We start from the raw sequence: 16,668 nt of genomic DNA on the forward strand, positions 1-16,668 counted from the left end.
CTTTCCAGAAAGTTGGAAAGGTACAAGCAGAGCTATTGTTCACTGACACCTGGCCTTGTTAAGTTCATTTCAAAAACAGGGGAACACTAGGCTGGTAACATCCCTCAGACAGAATATGGCTTCAATGTGTAAGACCTTATTAAAGAGCAACAAAACCCCTGAGTATAGTGCAGTTTAAGACATAGCAAGGCTTGAACTTCTCTGCATCTGGTTTGATCCTTTGTGTACATGGTATGCTCCACACCTAGGCCTGAAAACCAGGGGAAGCTGCATGGACATCTACCTTTGCTCTGTTTAGCCACCCACTGCTGCTAAGATTTTATATTGCCAGGTAATTAAATCCAGACCTTGATATTTTCTATACTGGGTGTGTCTCTGATTTCCATGTGTTCTCTTCCCGTCAATAGATAACCATCTGAAATGCTGCAATGTTTTTCCTAATTTCACTAAGATGTGCAAATTAAAAGGCGATACAACAAGCCTGTAGAGCATATACACTTTTGTCTAACTAATCAGAAAAATAAAATAAAATACCTGTGTATCTAGTGTTGGCAAGAGAAGGGGTTAAAGTACATTACAATAAACTATTGGTAAGGATTATTATTAAGGAAGCCATTTGGGGGAGCCAGTTTGGTAGGATCTCCTAAATACCAAATATGAGTTCCCTTTGACCTAACATTTATGATTCAGGAATATATGTGCAGGTATTTAAGCCACATGGATAAAGATTTTATGGCAGTCTTATATCTATTGGAAATTGCAGGGCTGGGAACATAGCTCAGTGGCAGAACACCTGCTTAGCGTGCATGACGCCCTGGGTTCAATTGCCAGTACCCGACTCCTCCCTCACAAAATCCATAAACTACCTAAGTGGACACTGATAAGAAAATAATGAAACAAACTAAAGCACATTCATGCTGTCTTACTTTTGTGTTCTCCTATAAGTAGCTTGTGACTAGGATTCAAGTCCATGTTTGGGAAGTGTATATAGGTAAATGGGGAAGTGACGCAAGGAATGGTAGCAGCCAGTAAAGGGTGTGCTATTAAGCTGTAAGCTAGAGTGACTAGAGTTTAATCTTTCAGGGAAACTCTGAGAACAGTGCAAAACAGAGGCATCAGAATCATCCTAACCCAACGGCCAGAGAGCTGGGTATTATAATCCCACACCTTTGAGTTATTGGTGAAAAGCTGTCTCCCAGAGGTAAACTAATTCCCAATTCTGCCAGCCACCCAGCCATGGGCAAATTGGCTTCAGTGGCTGGAGAGAGTCGTCCAACAGATAGAGGGACTGGCCATCAGAAGTCAGGAAACGATGATTTCCAAGGGTATCTAAGCAGAACACTGGCAGTGTCTGCCACACATGCTAACAAATACGAAGAGACCAGTAAAAAGAATGAGGCATCTGTGATACAAGGTGAAAGAAGGAACAAATGAATATTTATCAAATGTCTCCACTTTTGTAATAAAACTATACATCAAATTGTCCATAGTGGTTACCTCTGAAGGTATCAGGATGGAAGTATATATTTTATGTATTTCTGAGTTTTGTTTTAAAGCTTGTTGTAAAAGCTTTTAATTTTTAAAATTAAAAGCTTTTAACTTTTAAAACCTACACCCTCTGGGCTGAGGGTATAGGTCAGTGGTAGAGTGTGTGCTCTGAGTTCAATCCCTAGAATAATAAAAAAGAACAAGGAGGAGAAGAGGAGGAAGAAGAGAAAAAAGAAAACAAGAAAAAAATAAGGAAACTGAAAATATGTTTGTTAACTCAGACATTCAAAATTTTTCTCTTTTTTTAAGATCAAGTTCTATTTAGAAACCTGCAAAAGTGACCAGGAAGTACTTTGCTAACTTATATGTACTAATCTCACTGATCTGGGTCACCTTCACAAATTCTTGGCACTGGTAAAAAGTTTGTTTCCCTTGAAACATCCATGCCATTCCCAAAGCTTTTGAAGCTAAATGTTCATGCTTTTTGGAGGTTTCTAGAAGTTGATCCATTTAGAAGGGGGTAAGGTTTAGAGCTTCAGAATACATGTGAAAATGCTTCAAAGAGTTAAAAGCACAGCTGGGTATGGTGGCACACATTTGTAATTCCAGAGACTTGAAAGGCTAAGGCAGAAGGATCACAAGTTGGAGGTCATCCTAGGCAACTTGGGGAGACCCTGTCTCAAAATCAAAAGGGGTGGGTATGGGCCAGCGTTATGGCTCAATGGTAGAGCACTTGCCTAGCATGTATGAAATTCTTTTTTCCATCCCCAGCACCACAGAAAGAAAAAAAACAAAAACAAAACTGTTAAAAGCACAGTATACATTATAAGCTGTGATTGTTTTCATATGCATCCTGAACAGAGGTGAAGTATTCACTGACATATAGAAAGGATTGTATATTCCCCAGTTACTTCAAAGTGTTCCAATTCATCAGCAAAGTCTCCCTCTGAAGATGTGATCAAGTCTGCCATTTCAGGATCATCAGAGATAATATATGTGACACCATCTCAGCTCTGAGTAACTGCCTAGAATTCCTGACAATATCAAGAGAGGGGAAAGTTTTCTTTTTATTACTTTTTTTTTTTTTTTTGTGGTGCTGGGGATTGAATCCAGTAGTGGTTTACCATTAAGCCTTTTACCATTGGTCCTTTGTATTTTTTGAGATAGGGTCTTGCTAAGTTGCTGAGGTTTCACTTAGTTGTCCAGGCTGGCCTTGAACTTAGTGATCTTCCTGTCTCAGCCTCCCAAGTTGCTGGAATTATAGGTGTGCACAACTGCACGTGGCAAAAGTTTGTTTTTGTTTTTTAAGTTCTTCATGTAGTTCATAAAACTGCCAAGTGATTGATTAGTATTTTTTGTAGTCTACAGCCTGCTTTCTTCCAGAAAGTCCTGGTAGAACAGCAGGAATTATGGGGTTGAGAGACAGGGGTCTTGGTCCCAGCTCTACCGTTTATTAGCTGGGTGATCTTGGGCAACTCAGTTATTATCCTTGAGAATTACAAAAATGAAAGACACAGTTCCTGTCCTCAGTGAGTGCATAGAACATTGAGTACACAAAGATAGAAGTCAAGGACTCCCTCACCATGTGGTAAAGGCTAAGACAGTGTTCCCATGAGAGGAGAGAAGGCTCCAGGAAAGGGACTCAATTCAGAGTGCGGGGTGGTCAGGAAGTCTTCTAATCTCTCTGAGTTTCAGTTTCTCAGCTGTGAAGTTGGCAGCTTTCATATGTTTGTGAAGGAAACTAATATTTTGGAGCATACCTTGCTTCCAAATGAAACCCCTTCAGTGACTCACACCTGTCTCTATTTGTAAGTGGGAAAGAAAACCCAGCCGGCCCTGCTATCCGTCCCTCTGCTTTGGACTCTTGTGAGGTAAAGCCTGGCCCTCCCTGCTTCACCCTCAGTCTTCCCCATCTCCTATACCCACACATGCACACTCTATGTATATACTTTCTTGGCTAACCATAAATTCCAGATGTCTATGTGTGTGTGTGTGTGTGTGTGTGCGCGCGCACGTGTGTATGTGGTGTATGTGTATGTGTGTATGTGTGTGTTGCTGGAGATTGAACCTAGGCCTTTGCATATGATAGTCAAATTCTCTACCAATGAGATACATCCTCAGCTCTCCAGATGTACTTTCTACGTAAATGTGCTAAATTGAGAGAGATGAGATCTGCTGAATTGGCAGAGCAGGGAGCTGCTGAGCAAGGGGAGTCCAAACTCAACCAGGGCAAGACAAAGAACAAAGAGAAGAGAGAGCAGAAGGAAGTAGAGGTGTGGTGGCAGAGTGGGTCGGAAAGCAGGAGACAAATTGGACCAGTTCCTGCTACCACCCCAGGAGCCTGACTTGTGTCTGGATAGCTCTAGAAGTTCTGGACTGTTGGACTCTTCATGAGGATGGAGGAAAGCCAGCAGAATTGTTTCTTTGTAGCAGCTAGGTAGTCTAACAAAAGCTCTGACTTCTTAGGGGACAGAATCAAAACAAAATTAAGAAGAGAACAGGAACTTACTGAATAACAAGGAAGAAGATACCATTGCTTACAAAGACATATGCTTTCCTTTGAGGGCATACCTACCCTGCCTTTCTCACTCACCAACAGTCATGGTCATTTTCCTGTTTCAGCACCCAGGCTTGACTGATCATGGGTCATTCTGTCCCCAAAGGCCCTACACAGGAACCACATTTAGTTCCTCTCTCCTTGCTGGGCACTGAGTGGATTACAAAGTGGTGTACAACTCAGTTCCTGCCTTTAGTTTTATTCCACTAAACATTTATTGAGCATCCACTCTATGCCACACTACCATCCTAGGATTCAAAAAACAAGGAGACTACAAATTTTTTTTTTAACCAGAGGAGCTGATAGTCTAGTCAGTTTGCTAATAAAATGTCTTCATGCTTAGAATATTCTATGCATTGACTTGAACAGACATTATTTTCGCTTGTGATTCTGTCAGTTCTCTGGCCTTGTTGGGAGAATAAATCCAGAGGATTTATTCTAGAGGCTTGGCAGTTCAGCTCTGAGCTCACAGTATTTGTGACTGAGAGGAAAAAAAAATGGTCTGTTTCCCTATCTCTCCCCTACAGGTTTAACAATGCACCTGGCTGGATCAGGACGTTCACTTTGTTCTCCAAATGAGGTGTTACACACACTGAGTCATTTTTCTGGCTTTCTTAAAAGCTTGATTCAACCCTCCAATTTCCCACTTTCTCTTCCACCTGCCTTGTTTAATAATTAGGCTGTTTAATAAATGCTCTTGATGGGGAGGTGGGGGAGGAGGATGGTGATTGTCAGGACTTAACAAGTCTCTGGAGAATATAACAGCTTCCTCTGCCAGAGTCTTCATCTTCTGGGTTGTTCCTTGGGCATTTTGCTGAATGAACAGGTCAGGAATTTTCCTGTTTCAGCATCCAGCCTTGACTGACCATGGGTCATTCTGTCCCCAAGGGCCCTACCAAGGAACCCCAAGTTTAGTTCCTGTCTCTGCTTTCATGTTGTTTCTGCTCCTGATTTACCTTTCAATTTCCTTACTTGAAGCTTTTAATATTAGCAGTTGACCACTGCTTTTCAAGTATCCACTGGGTTTGTAAGTTAGAAAGCAGATTAGACCGGGTAGAAGGAAAAAAAAAAAAAAATCCAGGCCAGCTTGTGACAGTGTAAAAAAAAAAATCAGAAGATCTCATTTGCCGCAGTCTGGCTGGGCACAAATCACGAGCCACTGAAGCAGGAACAAACTTTATTTCTGAACTCCACCAGCACACTCCACACACGCTCCTGGGAACTCCCCCGAACGCCACGCAGCTCTTCTAGGAACCAGCAACCGGAAATATCCCTCCTCCGGCACTTCCCCAACCAATGGGAACTCTCCGGGAATCCCAAGAGAGCTCAAGTGGAACTCAAGGGGATCTCAGCCAGAACTCAAAAGTCATCATCTTAATGGCTCACTAGCGTCACCTCTCAACCACTACTTCTGGCAAAAATGACATGCGTCATCCTGACTCGGTTGTGGCCCTCAACACTCATTGGTGGGGCACATGCCCCAGAAAAGTACTGAAGGGCATGGACTTTAGGAAAAGTAATGAGTACCTACCTATGGATGAAAAGAGGGGCAACATACACAGAGACATATATACAAACAGAGGAGAAAGAGACTGAACTTCAGATTGATAGGCTACGTAGCTCTATTAACTAGCTGTATGGTCTGGGCACATCCTTTATCCTTTCTAACTTAAGGTTTCTTATTTATAATATGAAAATAATGCCTATCCTGCATAGTCATTGTGAGAACAAGTGATTAAAATGTCAAGTTATTTGCATGCAATAGGGACTCAATAAGTGGTACCAAGTTTGGGTGCAGGGGCATCTATGTGTCTGTGGTACTAGCCACTTGGGAGGCTAAGGCAGGAGAATATTTGGGTCCAGGAGTTTTAGTCAAAAAGAAAAAAAGCAAGAAGTGTTGCCTGTCATCATCATGATCATCATTTTTTTTTAAAGAGAGAGAGGGAGAGAGAGATAATTTTTTAATATTTATTTTTTAGTTTTCGGCGGACACAACATCTTTGTTTGTATGTGGTGCTGAGGATCGAACCCGGGCCACACGCATGCCAGGCGATCGCGCTACCGCTTGAGCCACATTCCCAGCCCTCATCATCATCATTATTATTATCGTCATCATTGGTCCCAGGGATTGAACCCAGCAGTGCTTAACCACTGAGTCACATCCTCAGCCCTCTTTATGTTTTGAAATACAGTCTAAGTTGCTTAGGGCATTGCTAAATTGCTGAGGCCAGCTTTGAACTCACAATTCTCCTCCTCAAGTTTCCAGAGCCACTGGGATTATGGGTGTGTGCCACCATGCCTAGAATATCATTATTATTCAAGTGTCTTTTGCGTGTACTAGTTATTTAGTTAAATTTGTGGCATATGTGAAGAAGGTGTCGAATGAATGGTCCCAAGAGCTCTTTTTGCCTGGCCATAGGTTAACTTCCCCTTTCCCAAGAAGGAGAGGTGGCAGTACCCAACCTTAACTTCCTTTTTTTATCCTATATATTTTTTTATTGGTGCATTATAGTTGTGGGATTTGTTGTTACATATTTATACATGCAAACAATATAGCAGTATAATTTGGCCAGTATCATTCCCTGGTATTTTCCCTGCAGGTGTCCTACTGTACCCCAAATGACTCCCCTTTCTGTAGGATCCAGGGAGAACAAGGGATCTGCACATCTGCCCCTTATTCAAGTTTCACCTGCACCAGTGATGCTATTAGTTCTGAATATTTTGCCAGAGTAAAAAGGCAGCCTCTCTTTAGAAAACTATTATGATCCTGTATAATAAGTACTATGAGATATTTATTTCACAGGGTCCTACAGCGACTCAGAGGTGAGACAGGCGATTTTCTTTGGGAGAAGGTGCTACTTGAATTAAACTTTGAAGGGAGACTTGCCAGGCAGATGCAGGGGTGCTCTTGGGGAGAGACAGTCCAGTTAAAGGGAATAGCATGTGTAAAGTAGGGAAGCATGAGAGGAATTGTAAGGATTCTGTTTGCTTAGAGAGTTGCCTGAGTAGTGACGTGACAAGAGGTGAGGCTGGGAAGGTAGACAAAACTTTAAGGGCTGGGTTGAAAAGTTGGGATTTATTTTGGAGGTAATTAAAAGTCACCAAAACACCTTGAGACAGATCTGCATTTTAAGAAGATCATTTTGCAAACTCTTTGAGTGTGGTTTTGGATGATCGAGGATGGAAGCACTTGCAATGATCCAGGTTAGAGGAGGTGGTTGTGTGAATTAGGGTGGTAAAATGGAAGATTTAAGAGAATTTTAGATATAATATGGTAGGACTAGAGGAAATTTTAACAATCTGTAGTTTTTTCTTTTATACCTTGGAAACAGATTGCACAACTTCTGGCAAGTTGAATCTCTTTGCACCAAAAACCTCTCTCTCTCTCTCTCTCTCTCTCTCTCTCTCTCTCTCTCTCTCTCTCTCTCTCTCTCTCTCTCTCTCTCTCTTTTCCCCCATAAGGAAATTCCCAGATGGTGAAGAAGACTTGGAAAGTTTTTCAGGGCTCAGTTCTCTAGGTGTGGTAGTCTTGGTCTTTGGGGAAGTATAAGGGTAAGGTCAGGGAGTGGTGGGGGATTTCTAATTAAGAGTAGAAAAAGGAAGGAAGGGGATTGTGGGAGTCTCTTGTCTACTTGATGGTCTCTCAAAGCACCCTACATTTTAGAGGGATATGGGTTTTATTTGCAGAACCACAAACTCTAGTGTATTGGTTTATTTGTAAAAGAATCAACAAACAGTTTTATTTATTGGCAAATAAAACATACCCAACTTATTAATGTTAGTGAATACCTGGGAGTGAGTCTATAATGTATACCAAGGGCATAAATTCGATTTGATGAAATGAATGTGGGTTACCAGCAAAGTTTAATTGGTCACTGGGAGTGCTATCTAGCTCTAACAATTTAGCATCATTTCTCTAGACTTTCACTTGAGATGTGGGTATGAAATAATCCTGTGCTGTAAGTATTTTTGGTAGCATTTAGCAGAGGGAAGCTGAAGCCCAGAGAGACCTTTACATTATGCCTATTGGCACAAAGTAAGTAAGCAGTGCTGAAATTCAGAACTCAAAATGCCTGATTCACATTCCCTTCTGTTACCCCTACACCTCGTCACCTCCACAGTAGTTGGGAGAGGACTTGCCATCATTTCTACTTTATCCCTGATTCTTGCAAGTCCACGGCTAGGTGGTCCGTGGGGTGGACGTAGGTTATATCTAATCCTTAATTCTTTTGGTTCTCTGACTCAAACATGGACTGGACCACCCAAGATGAGTTTGAGTTGTCTTCAGAAGTAAAAGATGCCCTGTTCAATGACACAACTGTTGTGCTAGCCTCAGCATCACAGGGTTTGTACGGAACCTTTTAGCAACACACTAACTACCTGTCTTCCTGTAAGTGTGGTAAGAGAAAGAACAGCTAACGCTGATGAGCATTCTTCTTACTTGTACCTTAAAATTATGTTTTAATTATAAAATATTATGTAGTATTACAAGTATATATAAAAAACAAAAAATAATGTTTAGGTCTAGTGTTGTAGCTCAGTGGTAGAATATATATGCTTGTATGTGCTAGATTCAATTCTCAGCATCTAAAAAAATAATGTTTATTCTAAAATTGTATATATATGTGTGTGTTGTGTGTGTATTAATATTTGTGTGTGTGTGTGTGTGTGTGTGTGTGTATATATATATATATATATATATACATACATACATACAAATGATGCTAAATTTAAATAATTATAGTTACCCAGGGGTTGGGGATATAGTACAGTGGTTGAGTGCTTGCCTAGTGTGCATAAGGCCCTGGGTTTAATCCCCAACACTGCAAAAACCAACCAAACAAAGCCATCTGTATACATATGTAGTTGCACACGTATTTCATTTGCACAAATGGACTCACATTGTACAAACTATCCTGCAATATGCTTTTTCTTTCAGTTAGAAATAAATGAATATTTCTTTATAAGACCAAATTGTTGGCTTTCCTTGACAGATTCTGGAGAGCTTTAGTACCTCTACTATTTCCTGATGGCTCATGATAATTACACATTTTGATAAGGTTTGTGTGCAACTGGATTAAATAAGATCATGTAACTAAGAATACTTTACAAACTGTAGGGTGCTATACTAATGTCAGCTATCAAAATATCTTACATGAAGACAGGAGCAATGGCTCACACCTGTAATCCCAGTTATTTAGGAGGCTGAGGAATGAGGATCACAAGTTCAAGGCCAGCTTGAGCAATTTAGCAAGACTCTGGCTCAAAATAAAATAAAAAAAGCTGGAGATGTAGCTCAGTGGAATAGCACTTGTCTAGTATGTGTAAGGCACTTGGTTCAATCACTAGTACTGCAAAATTGAAGAAATAAAATAAGCTGTTAGCTATCTGGGCATGGTGGCACACACCTGTAATCCCAGCTACTTAGGAAGCTGAGGCAAGAAGGTCTCTTGAGCTCTGGAGTTTAAGACCAGCTTGGGCAACACAGACCTGGACACACACATGCACAAGGCTCTGGGTTCAATCCCCAGTATTGTTAAAAAAACAAAACAAGGAGCTGGGGTTGTGGCTCAGTGATAGAGCACTTGCCTAGCACGTGCAAGGCCCTGAGTTTGATCCTCAGCACTACATAAAAATAAATAAATAAAATAAAGATATTGTGTCCAATTACAACTAAAAAGTAAATATAAAAAAACAACTTTTGTAACATCAAGAGTACATTTGTACAGAAGTAGGTTGATTGCTTCTCTTAAAGGTTTTATGAGATAGTAGGGGGATATATCTGCACTTTAGATGGGAAGATGGGAAGATAACTGAGTTCGTTTTCTCTGTTGTCAAATGCCACAACAGAAGAAGCCTTCATAGATCCTCAACAGCCCTGGTCTCTGAGTGCCTCAGGCTGCTTTTTTGCTGCCTCAATTCCTCAAACTGCCTGGTAACTAACCTGAGGAGCTTTTCTACCCACATCAGTCTCACCCAACTATAAGACTCTAACCACAGTGGGAGCAATATTCCTCCCAACATCCCCTGGGAGTCCAGAGTATGAGAGCATCCCTCTACCAAATAAGGTTTGACTTGGAGAACATGGATGCGAATGTAGCATTTTCTTAGCTCCTTAAAACACCCCTCAATTTAACATTTTACTTCTCTCTGATTTCAGCTGACAGCTGGAGAAAAACCAAATTGGTGGTTGGCTGGTTGGGCTTTTTTCTTTTTTAAAACCTAACAACAAGCCCAGCTTAGAACTATTCGACCATTCTTCACTTTCCAATACCGTGTGTCTGTAGATAAACAGGCATATATATTACCTACTTTTGTTTACTTCTTCCCAAATGGAAGTCCATTAATTTCCCAATATATTTTACAGAATGACTTGACTCTTGCCAGTGCTGGGAGGATATATTAATCCTTACTCTTGAAATGTTTAAGTTAGAAAATAATGGGAAATAGGAGAAATAGAAGGACCAAGATGACTCATTTGTCTCAGATGTTCACCCTAAAGTACTTTAGAAATGCCAGCAGTGAATTAAACCCAGAATTCTAGAAGAATGACCTAAATCTCAATTCACCAGGGAGACTCTTTAGTCTCTTAGCAAAAAATTGTGCTTTACGTCTAGAATGGAGGACCTTGAGGATGGCTTGAGTCAAGTGGCATGAACTTAACTCCAGTCTGGGGACAAAGAATCAATATTATCTCTTTATGAGCAGAAACCTTTTTAGAAGACGACAGAGAGAAGCTATGGCCTTGTATAGATACTGACATGTTGTGATACATTGGCGCTGAATAGGAGAGCTGGCTTGAAAAAAGTGATAGACCAAACCTGCACCTCTGTTTTACCTCAGGTGATCCTTCTGCCTTAGTTTTCCCCAGGCACAAATGAAGTGGCCCACCAAGATCTATAATTGGTTTTTCTATAAGGTTATCTGAAGGTTGAGGATCTTAGCTTGCAACGGATGGTAAAGCCTAGGGTTGTGATTGAAGCAAAAATCAGGGAGAAGATAAGACTCACGGCAAGAAACCAAAACCTTCTGTGTTGAAAACAAGAATTCCTAGCTATGTCAGGGAAGCAACTAATCTTAACAGGATAATTGACGTTATTGATAATGTTGATTACCTCCTTGGATGACATCAAGAAGTGACTTTCTATTTTATGCATTTATTGTTCAAGTTGTAAATTTGATCTTGGAATTAACAGGTGGTAAGGTCGTGGGAAGCTTAAGAAGGGAGATTATTTACTTTATGTATAATGAAGGATTTGACTGAATCAAGATTGTGATGGAAGAGAGAAGGAAGAGATAGAGAGATTGAGTTGAACTGGTTAGGCTCAAATAGTTCCTAAATGCTCCTACATACCAACTCTAGGTCATGTGTTCAGTAATCTCTTCTGACTCTCAAAAGCTAAGCATTTTTCTTTTTTTGGCCTTCAGGCTGTGACAACCCCACTCTTCCTAGAACAGGGCATGTCATGTCTGCAGGGCAGAAAGTTGCTGTGAAGTGTTTGGTTTTGATGGCAAAAGGGAAGACCTGGTTTATGTCTCAAAATGTCCTTCTGTAGATGCAATGTTCCTGCATTTGTGCTAAGTGCCTTAGACCCATGTGATCCTCGGAACAGTCCTTGGAACTAAACACGGATGGATAATTTGTTTACCCACGAAGAACTGAAAGCTCAGAGGGTGGGTACATTGTTCAAAGATTCCAGTTATGAGTGGTACAGAAAGAATTGAACCTAGGATAAGCTAATTTGAAACTTTCATTTTAAATTCCAACTGTGATCTCACATCTTGGGCAACAACTGACTCTTCAGAGAGTTGGTTAAAAATAATTTTGATAAAGACTCACCCCAGGAGACCCAAATACAGTTGTTCTGGGTCATCTGTACTTTGAACAGTCTCTGTAGGTAATTCAAATACACACCAAAGTTTGACAGCCAGCTCTGCCACTTATTTGTTGTGTGGTTTTGGACAGATTTCTTCTAGCACCTCAATTGCCTTATTTGTTAGATGGGGGACAATAACAATTTCAACACCATTCAAGTGCTGTGGGAATTAAATGAATTTAAAATGAAAACACTCGAAAGATTACTTCGCATGTCCTAACTGCTCAGTAATTGTTAAAGATTATTACTTTCCTGCTTCTTAGTAGCAGCTTACAAAATGTTTTATACCAGTGCTGTTTACTGGATATAATACCAAAAAGGGTAATTGCTTACATTTACGTAGATTTTTAAAAATATGATTTGTATCTGAGAGAGCAGAAACACTTTCCTCCAAATCTAGGTTTATGTCTAATTTGGATCTCATGGTCTCCTGTGGTCCTTAGCTACTCAGAGGATATTTTCTACAGGCAAACTGAAATTAATTTTGTGGATGTAATAATGATGGCAGATAAAAGAGAAAGAGATTAACGGGTCTTCATTTTTTATATTTTGTGGTACTGGGGATGGAACCCAGAGCTTTGTGCATACTAGGAAAGAACTCTCACTGAGCTATATAGCCAGTCTTGGAGAGTTTTAAACAATGCCCAAGTCTCACACCAGATTAACTAATATCAGAAATATATGTGTATGTGTATATATATATATATATATATATATATACATATATATATGTTTGTGCATGTATGTAACAATCAGGCACAATCCCATATATACTATGTATACTATATATATAGTATACATATACATTTGTGTGTATTATATATATAGTGTATATGCGTCCTAAATCACTGGGATTACAGATGTGTGCCACAGTGCCCAGCTAGCTGGTATCAGTTTGTTTTATTTCTTTATTTTTGCAGTACTAGGGATTGAACTTAGGCCTTGCATATGCTAAGCAAGCACTCTACCACTGTGCTCTATCTTCAGCCCTTTTCTAAAATTTTATTTTGAGATAAGATCTCCCTATGTTGCCCAGGATGACCTTGAATTTGTGATTGTCCTGGTTCAGCTTTTCCAGTAGTTGGGATTATAGGCATGTGCCACCATGTCCAGCTAGGGTTTTTGTTTGTTTGTTTGTTTTGTTTTGTTTTGTTAATATCCAGGTGACTCCAATGTGTAGCCATTTGGCCCCACCCCAGCCCAGCTTTACTAAGTAGAAACTCTGGAGATAATCTGTGTCTGACAAACTTACCACAAATCTCAGGACTGTGGGTGTGAACTAGTCCACTATCCTCGCAGTGCCCAGGCTGCTGTTTTTCTGTTTTTGCTTGTTTGCTCAGTGGGTGTGACTTGAAGGCAAGAGAGTGGAGTATGGTGGCTGGGGTTGTGGCTCAGTGGCAGAGCACTTGCCTAGTGTGCATGAGGCACTGGGTTTGATCCCCAGTACCACATTAAAAAACTAAATAAGCAAAATAAAGGTGTTGTGTCCATATAAAATTATGAGAGAGAGAAGTAATGCTTACTTAGATTTAGTCCTTTAAGAAGGTTCAAGCAGATGGGTACTGTGTATCAAATTGCTGTTTATTCTAGCCAGACTTGCACCAGACAGGGAAAATGAAAGTCCTTCAGCCTAAATGCCTGTTTCTCAAGGGGCAGATGATCTGATTAAGAAGGCCTCCATTCTCCCAGAGTGGAGAACATGTCAGTACAGTATTTATCTAAAATACCCCTTTTCTTCAGTCCTAACCCTGCCCTGGAAGCTTCACAGAGGAGAATAATATGTAAACAAATCCCAGACCAACCCATCTGCTTTTCATTTCCTACTGTGGAACGCTAGAACATGCTAGAACGAGTCTTGTGCTTAAGGTAAATCTTGTTCTCTGTCCTGTCAGGGTGCTTGCTCTGGGTCCTCAGCCCACCTCAGCTCCCAACTCCTGCACATTTGTTTCACACAGTGTTCTCCGTTGTTCCTGTGGTTGGCCTTTAGGTCTTAGCGCATAATCAATGATGTCTTTTTCTTCTTTTGTTTTAAGTACTGTCTTCAGTCTCTCACCTGTCCCTTCTCTGGCAGATGTAATACTGTCCACATTTGAAAGTGGCCTGGTTCCCTGGAGTCTGGTAAATGGCCTTGCTGCTAGGATGTGTGAGGGAGCTGCTCTCCTGTGGCACAGAGGCCTCTCTTGGGACCTCTACATCGTGTTTTCCAGGCTGGGTCTGGGAGGGTTGGGACCTGAAGTAAGTCTGAGTTTCCTTCCTAAATTTCAGCAATGACTTTACATGACCTTAGCTACCCTTGTCTTTGTTCTGCTTCTATTTAGCATCTGTTTAGTGACCTTTGCCACCAATTAAAGAGAGTGAGGCCAACTCAGTTGTAAAGAACTGCTGAATTGTAAACAATGTGGAAAGACCAGTTCTAGGGGAAATTGTGGGACAGCAAAGGTGCCCCTGTGTTCTCCTTTAAGTGCCAGGGAGATACTGCCCTTTTCTTGCTCAGAGACTTAAATTGGTCCCTCTTCTGGAACAGAAACCAAACACCACACCCATCACAAAATATGCCATTCTGTCCCACACTTCAGCTTCTCAGGGGCTGCCAAGAATAGGTAGGTAAGATGACAACAGCTGTTACTGCCCTAATGCATCTTCCTTCCTTCTAAATGTCAACAAAAACTTGAACACTGTCTTCCTACAGAGAACTGTGCTTCAAGATTCAGCTGTGGCCTTTAAGAAATTTAAGTTCCTGTTGTAGAGTCAGGATGTGTGTGGGCAAAGATAACAGCCCAAGACCACCCCAGATGAACCAGGTGGGTGACAGAAGTTAAAGGAGTAAACAACTATTTAAAAACTCCATTGAGCACCTATTACATGCTATGTTTTGCATTCAGTACTGAAGCTAACCCAGCAAGCAAGAGATAAAGCCCCTGGCTACATACGTTTTATATCCTAACGACACAAAAGAGAGTGTAAAGAAATAAATATATAATACATCACTGCCACAGGTGCTTTGAAGGAAAGTAAAATAGATTAGCTTTTTTTTTTTTTTTTTTTTTTTTTTATTTTTTAGCAGAGCAATGATATGATGAGACTTCCATCTTGGGAAGATTCTTCCATATGAGGATAGACCTTCGGGGTGCAGAAGGAGAAACCCGAGGCCAGGGAGAAAGTTGCTCTGATAATCCAGTAAGAAATGAAGCTGGCCTAGTCTCAAGCATGGGTGTAAAACTAGTGAAAAGAGGTTGTATTGTGAGTGTATTCTGAAGGTGGAGTAGATCAGATAAATATATGGAGTTGAGGTTTTTGATATAAAGGACATTAAGAATGACTTCAAAGTTGTTGGCTCCAACTCAAGGTTTTAAGTTCTTAAGAGTGGCTACTTTGGGTTAAGATAATCAAAGGCTTAATGAAAGATCTAATGAATGCACTTTGAAAACAGGTGGGATTTGGTAGTTTGTAAAAACTCTCAGTAGTTTATTCTGAAAGCATTCTGTCTTCTTGGACCCCAGTCACTCACCCTAATCCCACTTTATTGTTAAGTTTTATCAGCCTCTATCACAGGGGGCCTGGGGCTGAGGATTTACCCAACCCAAGGGAGCTTGAGTCGTTTGACTAATCATGGAAAGTCTGTGTTCTGGCCAGTAATTGGTGAAAAATGGGCGGGTTGTGAATATGTGTGTATTCTGGTTTTGGACAATTTGGAACATAGGTGAGAACTCTGCAGGAGAGACTTCTGCTTGAAACTTCACACACTCAATCAGTTCTCAGTGCTCACTCTCTGGTTTGTTCCTGGGAAAATATCTAAATCTTTAAAATTAAACAAGATACTCTGGACTCCAGATGTTATGGTGCAAGGATGTAGTTCTTGAACTTCCTGTTCCATCTTCCAAACAAAGGAGAAACTGGGAACAACAACAGGTGTGTGAAGGGTGGCAGGCAGGAAAGGTGGAAAAATCAAGGTTCCTTGAGGACACCAGTGGGCACTGAGTTCACCAATCCTGTAGCTTCAGTTTCTGGACTTCTTAGATGAGGTTATTTAATTAATTTATTTATTCAATCCCCTAAACTAGGCATAACAGCATGCACCTGTAATACCAGCTTCCTAGTAGGCTGAGGCAGGAGGATTGCTTGAACCAAGGAATCAAAAAAACCAGCCTTGGGCAACATAGAGACCCAATCTCAAAAAAAAAAAAAAAAAAAAAAAAAAGAAAAAGAAAAAATACCCCCTTATTATTAAGTGCTCCTGAGTTAATGAGTAATTTGAACTTGAAGTAGGAAGTATATCATTTTAGATAAACAACAAAGACTATGTGGGAAGATAGAGCAAAAGCAAACTCTTTGAAGCAAGACTTTCTTTGATACAATAATCTCAAAGCATAGCTGGGATAGATAGATGGAATCATTTGACGGTTGTTTGTAACCTCATTCAATAAATAAGTTTGTCCCTACATTGCACCAGCTACTATTGTAAGAGCTGGTAAACTGCAAAGAACATTGTAGGCAGGGTCCCTTTTATGCAGTTTATTACCTTGTGCAGGATTGGTGATCTGTGCATGTGCCTCGTATTGGACAGACAGGCAGAGAACTATGTATGGTCCAGGAAGACCTTGTTCAGTGAGGCATGTCAGGGTGAAACTGTGGGCTTTTGAACTTGCTTCCTGCTTCTACTGTGCTTCAGGTTAATTCTCTGAAAAATTTATTAGGTCAAAGGGCATGAGCTTATTTAGCACTCTTACTTTCCTCATTAGTTAAGAT

The 16,668-nt window shown here is 40.6% G+C and overlaps 1 protein-coding gene and 1 long non-coding RNA gene across 4 annotated transcripts in view; both read left to right on the forward strand.

The window, feature by feature from the left end:
• Churc1 (churchill domain containing 1) overlaps positions 1 to 16,668 on the forward strand; it is a 630,431-nt gene that overhangs the window by 375,830 nt on the left and 237,933 nt on the right. The window lies entirely within an intron of this gene.
• The window catches only part of LOC120886834 (uncharacterized), a 49,258-nt gene that overhangs the window by 14,255 nt on the left and 18,335 nt on the right, over positions 1 to 16,668 (forward strand). For 2 of the 3 annotated variants that reach the window (XR_013438536.1, XR_013438535.1), the window contains exon 4: positions 3,302 to 3,359. The exons of the other annotated variant lie outside the window; for it this stretch is intronic. This is a non-coding gene — a long non-coding RNA (uncharacterized LOC120886834). The remainder of the gene's footprint in view (positions 1 to 3,301; positions 3,360 to 16,668) is intronic. 3 annotated transcript variants of the gene reach the window in all.

This window comes from Ictidomys tridecemlineatus, chromosome 5 (genome assembly GCF_052094955.1).
Source record: "Ictidomys tridecemlineatus isolate mIctTri1 chromosome 5, mIctTri1.hap1, whole genome shotgun sequence".
Classification (NCBI taxonomy): Eukaryota; Metazoa; Chordata; class Mammalia; order Rodentia; family Sciuridae; genus Ictidomys; species Ictidomys tridecemlineatus.